This window comes from Pinus tabuliformis, chromosome X, assembly GCF_031772625.1.
Source record: "Pinus tabuliformis cultivar Carrire ecotype Pingquan chromosome X, CPIR1, whole genome shotgun sequence".
Lineage (NCBI taxonomy): Eukaryota > Viridiplantae > Streptophyta > Pinopsida > Pinales > Pinaceae > Pinus > Pinus tabuliformis.
In genome coordinates, this window is record NC_142308.1 from 874,768,797 (window position 1) to 874,777,242 (window position 8,446).

Consider the following 8,446-nt stretch of genomic DNA (forward strand, 5'->3'; position numbering starts at 1 on the left):
AGCATCAACCCAATTGGATTTGATCTCCTATCACTATATTTTCTAGAAAATGCATGTTTACAAGGCCTAATAGAACAAAAATCAACTGAATTTTTCATAGATGATGGATTAACAATCTTCTAGAATATTTTACTAGTTTGATTCAATAACCTTTTGCATACTTAAAAGATTTGTAACGCCGCAATATAGATCACCCACATTACATCAAAATTTTAAAATTTAAAGCTTAATCAACAGACTAAACAAGAATAAAACTATGATGTGTGGCAGTTCTGGAATTCTGCTATGGCTGAAAGTGAATGGAGCATTCTCACCCATTAAAATCTAGCACCATGCTTCAAACTTGCATTAGAAAGTTGAAACGAAAACACTAAAGAGAATCAAAGGGAATTTTATGATGAGAATGCCTAATCCTAAAAACTGAATCACATGAAACTTTTGTCATCTTTCCTTCATGGGCAAGGCCACAAGAAATTTACATTTCCCAACCACAATCATGATCATTGGTGTTTTCCCTTGTAACTATCAAATTGTAATAAAATATTTATTAATACAAATAAGGCATAGATTGAAGTGAATTAGGAAAGTGTTTTAAGACATTGGTTTCAAGTTTCTCTGCAATTTACTTAGGGAAAAGAAAACCTCTATATGTAATGTTTTAAATCTTGACATTTTAAAGTAATTGAAGGTAATGAATGGTCTTTTCAACTATAAAATCCCTGTGGATATTGGTATTGTAGGAGTTTGAAGTTTTAAATGACTTGAGGACTGAGATGGAACAACTACAGAAAGGAATGATAAACATGCAACACATGTTGAATTCTTGCATGGATATGTAGCTAGAATTGCAATGTTTTGTTAGGCAGGAAGTTTCTGCTCCTCTAAATTGTTCAACCCAAGGCCAAGGTGAGTATGTTCTATGGAAATATGATTATGAAAACTGAACATGTTAAGATTGGGGTGAGGTATCCTTGTACTAATCTTCGTATAAAAGTAAGGTTCAATCAGTCTTGTTGAGATTAATTATATGGTGAATTTAACAACATAGTAGGGCACTCGTGATAGATATCACATATAGCAATTTTTTTTAGTAGACTTTTTTCTGAACTCTAGCCTGAGAAAAGACAAGATATGGTGAATTGTATTGAAATGAACACAGATGAAAGGTTATGAGCATTGAAATAGTAATCAGGGGGGATTACAAAAGTATATTTCAAGATAGATGAATTGAAAAGCACATGCAAAACCACATAATAACGATAACATGAAGGAGATTACAGAAGACCTAGATATAACAATGGATATGACATTTTACGGCCTTAAGTAGTAGAAAACAAAATTGAAATGTTTTTCTCTTTTAAATTAGGCAAATGGATGCCAAATATTTTGATGTTTATGCTAGTTGAGATAGTAATTGTCCAATTAGTGGTATAGTTAAGTCATCATATATAAGTCGGGGACTTGACACTAGATGCACTCGGTCTCTAGTCAGGGAATTGGAGGATCACTTCAGTTGGGACTTGTTTAAGAATAAGTGAATTGTTGAAGGTTGAAACAAAGGTCATGGAGATTGATAACTCTTTTTATATGTTGTAAAGAGATGGGGTCGTGCCAAAGGGGCACTCACTTGAATATTGGTGTTTTCACTTTGTAAAGAGACGGGGTCATGCTAAAGGGCTCGAATTTAGGTGTTTGCACATTATAAAGAGGGGAAATCACACTAGAGAGCCATCCTACCAAATTTTGGTTTCATGATATAAATTTTTGTGTTTTCACTCATTTGATAATAAATAAGGTTGCGAGTGGTTTCATGCAAAAAACCAAATTTTGATGTTGTGATATAAATTTTTGTGTTAACAGTCATTTGATAATAAATAAGGTTGCAAGTTTTTTCATGCAAAAAAATGATGTTTGGTTTAATTTTTGAAGTATTAAAGAAGATGATGAATGTGACAATACTTTACTTGGTTCTATAGTGTTGTTATGATGATCAAAGGCCTTAATTGCTTTTGGAGTCCAAGAAAATGCATATTTTGTAAGTAATGTTGTTAGAGGTGTTGGTATTCTCCCATAGTTCTTAAAAAACTTGTGATAATACCCTATCAACCCAAGAAATCCTCAAATATGCTTTATGGTTGTGGGGATTTTCCATTCCTTAATGACTTTAATTTTTCTAGGGTCTACCTTAACAACATTATGAGATACAATATGACCCAAATATTTGACCTACTGTACTCCAAAGAAACATTTGGAGGTTTTCGCATATAATTGTTTCTCCTCCACTAGTTTGAGCACCCTGTTAACATGTTGAACATGATCCTTCCAAGACTTGTTGCAAATTAGTATATCATCAAAAAATACTAACACATTTTTTTAAGGAAGGGTTTGAAAATGGAATTCATCAAACCTTGAAATGTCGAAGGTGCATTAGTAAGGCCAAAAGGCATGACCAAAAATTCATAATGACCCTCATGAGTTCTGAATGTTGTTTTAACATGACTTCAGTCTTCATTCTAATTTGATGACATCCTGAATGAAGATCCAACCTGGTGAAGTAAATTTCTCCATGTAATTAATCCAACAATTCATTAATGACAAGAATGTGAAATTTACCTTTAATAGTGAGCTTGTTGAGATCCCTATAATCCAGCCACATACTCTATGATCCATCCTTCTTGCGCATCGATATTACAGGAGTAGAGAAAGAACTTTGACTAGGTTGAATTATGCCAACCTCTAGAATTTCTGCAACCATGCGTTCAATTTCACTCTTTTGGGAATAGGGGTATCTGTAAGGTTTGATGTTTGGAGGAACACATCCTGGAATCAAATTAATATCATTATCATGATCACGAATAGGTTGGAGGGCTTTGGGAGTCTCAAATACCTTGGAATGACTGTCTAAGACTTTTCAGAGATCTAGAGAAATAGATGATTTTGATGTTTGAACCTCTAGTGAGAATAATTGTGCAATTACACCTTGTTGTTCTTTATTCAGAAGTTTTTTCATGCCATTAGAGTTGATTATCTTCTTGGTTTCCCCATGATACCCCTTAATTAAACTTCCTTTTCTTCCCAAAAAAATTTCAAGAAAGGTTCTTGAAAATTAAAAGTGATCGCCCCCAAAGATTGTAACCATTGGATTCCTAGTACAACATTAACACCATCCATTGGTATGGAAAGAATTGGACTATAAAATACATATTCCCCCATGGTTAGCTTGATATTATGGCATTTTCCAGAGAAATTTATAGTTCCTCCATTTGCCACCATCACATGAAACTTTGGTGTTGGATATAGGAGGCAATTCAATTCCTTGGATATCTTAACATGAATTATATTATGATTACAACATGAATCAATCAACACTATTACCTTTTTCATTGCAAGATATGGTCAAATACTTTTTTTCTTTATCAGGGGTTGGTTCTTGGTGTATATCCTCCTCTTTTGATATTTCTTGTTCCTTTTCTTCCTCCTCTTCACAATCTATGTAGAATAATTTCTTCTCAACACACTTATGACGTTTAGTGTATTTTCTATCACAACTATAACAAATCCCTTTTGCTCTTTCTTCCTCTAATTGTTGCGGCATAAACCATATAGGTTGTGGAAGGCTAGGAGTAGCAACACTTCCATATTTATAGTTGTGAGTGGTAGACTTCCTTGTTGCCATAATTTTGCTTTCAACTTTTCTTGCCACCATGAATGCCTTCTCCATTGAATAAGGTTCCCAAAGGCAAACTTCATGTTGTATGATATCCTTAAAAGTTCCTATGAAGACATCAATCGTATGCTGTTATGGAATATCAGTTACCCTGATATTTAATTTTTGGCATTCCTCAATGTGCTCCACCATTGAACCATTTTGTTTGAGATTTATCAATTGGCTAAAGAAGGTGTTTCTCTTTGTATCCTCATAATGTGCTATCATTTCCTTCATGAAAATTGACCAAGTGGCAAGTGGTTTATGAGAACAAAGCCATTGATACCATACAAACTGATTGGGTTCTAAATATAAAGTTGTAATGTGTACCTTTTGTGTGTGTTGCACGTCATGGAGATCAAAATATTTCTCCATCTATAGTATCCATATTACTAGATCCTTGCCATCAAACCTCCTCATATCGATCTTTGGAAAGTGGTGGTTCTTAAACCAAACATTGGAGTCGCTAAAATAATAATTCATATTCCTTTTGTACTTATCATGATTTTCATGGATTACCTTGTCACCACTGGGAAGCCTTTCTTCTAGCAACTTTTCCAAACCTTCCTTCAACTCCTCTATCTTAACATTCATCATTGCTTCCATGTCTTCTTTTAAACCATCATTCAAAACTCCCATGTACCTTTTTGTACCATCTATATTAACTCCCATGTCCATTTTTATACCATCTATCTTAACATTTAGCATGATTTCCAATTTATTTTTTGTTACTTTTTATGAGAGCGAAATTTGTTGCACTTGGTCTCGTAAATTTGATATATCATGCTGCATTTCTTCCTCTTCTTCATGCGAAATAGAATATATTTTTGGTTTCTTACTAGGTGTGTCCATTTTTTTTGTTTGTTTTGAGGCGTTTTGGAATCAAACAATGATATCTATGCTTCATTATTCCCTTTGAAACACTTCACACTGATTTTTCAAACAAAAGTTATGCAAAATTTAAAAACATGCACACCTTTTTCTTGATTTTTAGGAGCTCGATATTGAAACTGTTGTATCTCTGTAATTTCAGATCTTCAAGATCTGAAATTTTGTCTTGTGGTATCCCTTTGAGTCTTCTTTCCAAACCCACAAGTCAAACCGAGATTGGATTCTTCAAGGAATAATTATTCCCTATCTCCCACGATGAATTAAATATAGGTTGGTTCAATAGAGCGAACTTGTACGGAGTGCCATGTGTCACTATTTCAACTTTCAACCCTGAAAATGATACTTGAAAAACTACAGTCCATCTACTTTCAGTCACTTTTTATGAAATTAAAATCCGATGCTCGGAGAGAAAGTTACGATGATACCAAATGTTATGGAACCAACTCAAAGAAAAAAATAAAATATAGATCAACGACTAGTATGATAGGGGCCTAACAATGACATCCTATTTTCTTGCTCCTAATGTGGTTTACTTGACTTGGGGTCCAATGTCACTTCAATGGCCTTTTTCTAGGGCTCTATACTTCACACCCTTTATCTATTGTTCCTGAGTGATTCATCATTTCCCCTGCATGACAACATTCAAGTTACATGAGATATTCTCACAAAAATTTCAATCATAAATTTTATTTGACAAACTTGCTCCATATATAATCTATTTCTCACAAACATGAGACTCTTTTCATAGTGCTTAGCTATTTGTAGGTGGTGATATTTTCATATTTCATTGTGGGCTTACATTCCATGCCATGCACAAGGCATTCTACTTACAAATTGCATTCTTATCTAATCACAACATGTTAGTTTCTTAAGAATAAAATCCCTTTTAATATATCATTTACAAGAGCCACAAAATTTGTTTCGAAACCATCGCATAATCAATCATTTAATCATATTCACTCGCATACAAAGTAAACTAAAAGAAACATCACTAATATACATAATCACTCCATATCAAAACACTCATTTTAGAAAAATCATATGGGAATTAGAATTTTCATGTCAACAAATAAAATTGCTTGAAGCTGTGAGTTTCATATTTTAACTCTCCTTCACATACAAGGTTCAATATTCTACATTTCAAGTGTTGATTTGGGGCCTATTGACACAACAAAATATGACCTTCAAGACCTACACATCACAAAATGGATCCTTTAACTAATCTAAAAGTCCCTTGGTGCTTCTCGTTCTCTCAGCGCCTTACATGCTTATGTTGTACCTTTCATTTGAAGGTAAATCATTTGTTATTTTTTTTCAATTCTTTGATATGTATGTACAAATTACTCACTGCTCATATGCAACATTAGTTTCCTTTGAATAGAGTTCATATTTTCTTTTGAAACCAAGTTTAACATTACTTGATTAAGTAAAGATTGAGGATTCAACATAGTATTGTTGCAAGTCTTTAATCCACCAAGGGACTAGGATAAAGACACGAGGCAACGAAGTTTCTACCAGCAGAGACCCTAATGTATGCATGATAAACCAATTAGACTTCAATTACTTGTGTTGTTCGATTTGTTTTAGAATAGTTTTTCTTTCAAGCATGTGTGGTTAAAAATTTATTTATTTATTATTATTATTATTTATTTATTTATTTTTATTTATTTTATTTTTTTTGCAGTTAATAATATACATCTGTGAAAAGAAATTTGTTGTATGGGCCTTTATCAAGGCATAAAATCACACAACCTGATTTTATGCTCGTATAAACTTTTGTAGCATAGATCAAAGAAGATTAGTTCCTTTTCTGCCTTGAAAAATACATTATTAGTTCCATATTTATCTTAAAGTGTAGAAACCTTGAAATATCTTACTTATTCTTAAAATGCAAAGAATAAAATATTTAGTGATATTTTGTAAAAATATTCAAATTGTTAAGGATTCTATATAGAAAATTTTAATGATGTTTGAATTAAAATAATTATATCCTATAGAATTCAGGGTGAATCATTTTAGAGAAAAAAGGGAAATTAGAAAATCCCCTTTTTTGGGCGGGAAAAAATGAAAAACAAGTCCATGGGTGAAATTTAGCTCTTAAATTTTTTCCTTACATATCATTGGTACCAAAACCTATGATTAGGGATGTTATAGAGTTATACAATCTTGATTTCAATGGAGTCGGATTAAAACTCTCTTCTTCCACCAAATCTACACAATACTTAGGAGATTCATAGCTTGACAATGTGTTCTCCTACTATTTTGAGGCTGCAAAAAAAATGACATCATATCGCTCGAGCCTTCATCATTTTTTGCATTTTCTCATTGGGCTTTTCGATATTTTATCATGCCATTATGGGACCAACCATTTACTTTGGCCTCATTACATGAAATATTTCCATTTCCGAAAGGATCTGACCACATTTTTGGTAAATTTTTTGTTGTTGTCAATGAAATATTATCGTAAATTATGTTGAATGGTGACATAATTGTCATTTTCATGATATTTTTTTGCTTAAAAAGTGTCAAAACCGATGAAATGGTGTTCACAATTATGCCATTTTCAACAAAACTGACACACCAACCAATGTGTAAGTTTGTTAAATTGATGGCTAGTGAAGTTGTTAAATCGATGGGATGGGATGGGAGGAAGAGCACAGATCGATGGGATGGGATGTGAGAAAGAGCACAGATGATGATAAGCAGTGAGTATTAATGGATCACTCGTAAGTATTAGGGAAAGACATTTAATTTATTAATAGAATAAAGGAAAGATTTGGTAAGTTTTGGGGAATGAATTTATTAATAGATAGCAAGTGAGTGATAGGGAACGACACTATTAAAAATGGAAGGAAGGAAGATGGGTTAAGTTTTGAGGAAGAGAGAGGATTGAAGAATGCAGAGAAATTTATTTGAATTTAAATAAGTGGTGGGTTGTATGGATGGAATATTAATGGGAGTGGGTAGAAGAATAAATGTGGGAGGAGAATCGATTGACGGCAGACACAAGAAGAATAGCAATAAAGGATGAGAATGGTTGCAAAATATACTTTTGTGTGTGTTTCACATCATTGGGATCAAAATATTGCTCCATCTATAGTATCCATGTTACTGGATCCTTGCCATCAAACTTCCTGATATCGATCTTTGGAAAGTGGTGGTTCTTAAACTAAATATTGGAGTCTTTAAAATAATAATTCATATTCCTTTTGTACTCATCATGATTTTCATGGATTACCTTGTCACCACTGGGAAGCCTTTCTTCTAGCAACTTTTCCAAACCTTCCTTCAACCCCTCTATCTTGACATTCATCATTGCTTCCATGTCTGCTTTTAAACCATCATTCAAAACTCCCATGTCCCTTTTTATACCATCTATATTAACTCCCATGTCCATTTTTATACCATCTATCTTAACATTCATCATGATTTCCAATTCATTTTTTGTTACTTTTTGCGAGAGCGAAGTTTGTTGCACTTGGTCTCGCAAATTTGATATATCATGCTACATTTCTTCCTCTTCTTCATGTGCCATAGAAGAGATTTCTGGTTGCTTACTAGGTGTGTCCATTTTTTTTTTGTTTCGAAGCATTTTGGAATCAAACAATGATATATATGCTTCATTATTCCCTTTGAAACACTTCACATTGATTTTTCAAACAAAAGTTATGCAAAATTTAAAAAAATGCACACCTTTTTCTTTCTTTTTAGGAGCTCGATATTGAAACTATTGTATCTCTGTAATTTTAGATCTTCAAGATCTAAAATTTTGTCCTGTGGTATCCCTTTGAGTCTTCTTTCCAAACCCACAAGTCAAACCGAGATTGGATTCTTCAAGGAATAATTATT